We start from the raw sequence: 1,382 nt of genomic DNA on the forward strand, positions 1-1,382 counted from the left end.
GGAACTACGCTGAAGAGTCCCTGAAGACAGATGGAAAAGAACAAACAATTCACTTGGAAACTGCCTCTAAGGTAGATGTTTTCAACCTCCTCCCTACACCCCCCATGACATCAAGCCATGCTGTTATTTTCAGCTACATTCAGCCTTAGAAGATAAATGCTCCTGAGGCTTCAAAAACCAGTTTGCCACCTACTAGCTTTAGGACTAGGCACAGCTACAGAAAAGCACAATCCGTTTTTACAGCCTTGGTACTCCAGACACCACAGCACCAAGTGCACAGCAGTGACCAACTCCTCACTTCAAATCACTGCTTACAAGAAGAGGAGCAAAATAGTATCTGCTCCAGGTCACCCTCAAGTAGGGACAGCAGAACATAAATGCAAGCAGACTATAAAACTTGATTAGATGAAGGGGAAGAGAGAAACGACAGGGTAAGCTTCCCTTATTTAGTAGAAACTGAGCTCGACAGTGCTCCCTTGGCTGTTGCTTACCATCATGTACAAGGAGTTAATTGTAAAGCGTCAGACAAACTAGGAGGCTCAGTAATCAGGAACATAAGGTAGAAGGCTGAGCTGGGCTGCTTCAGCCTGGAGAACAGAGGGCTCTGGGGACACCTTAGAGCAGCTTCCAGTGCCTGAAGGGGCTACAAGAAAGCTGGAGATGAGCTTTGGATAAGGGCCTGTAGGGACAGGATGAAGGCGAATGGCTTTAACCTGACAGAGGAGAGACTGAGATGAGATCTTAGGCAGAATTTCTTCCCTGTGAGGGTGCTGAGGCCCTGGCACAGGCTGCCCAGAGAAGCTGTGCCTGCCCCATCTCTGGCAGTGTTCGAGGTCAAGTTGAACAGGGCTTGAAGGAACCTGGTCTAGTGGGAGGTATCCCTCCCAATCTGTGATTCTATGAAGAAAAGACTGCTACAGATCTGCCTTGCAAATGAGCAACACAGTACCAATGTGTGAGGAGAGGTTCTGAAGTGCAGAGGAAAAGCTTTCCAAGAGAAGGCTTTTAAAACAGTGATGTACTGGATTGCATTAGAGCTGTGGCATTTTTCTCAGGCAGCTTTACAACATAATGAACTTCATCATTTGGCTGCCAGAGGCCATCCTGATTCCCTCACCCCAACTGAAGATGATGAATGCATCAAACTTCAGGTCAGCTGCAGGATGGAACAGAGGGGGAAATACAGTAGAGAGGGAGATGCAAGTGATGAGTGAACAATTCTGCTTCTGTCCAAGCTCAGAGACACTGCAAACACACAAAACCAAAAACATTTTGTACATCATGAAAGATGAAATATATTATTGTTTCAATATGATGTAACAATCTTTGCATACAGAGATAGAAAGAAATTTTAAAATTTAACTTCTAGCCTCATTTTTGAA

Source organism: Pezoporus flaviventris, unplaced genomic scaffold (assembly GCF_033815535.1).
Source record: "Pezoporus flaviventris isolate CSIRO_AGI_PZ_B2104156 unplaced genomic scaffold, CSIRO_AGI_Pfla_v1 ptg000004l, whole genome shotgun sequence".
Taxonomy (NCBI): domain Eukaryota; kingdom Metazoa; phylum Chordata; class Aves; order Psittaciformes; family Psittacidae; genus Pezoporus; species Pezoporus flaviventris.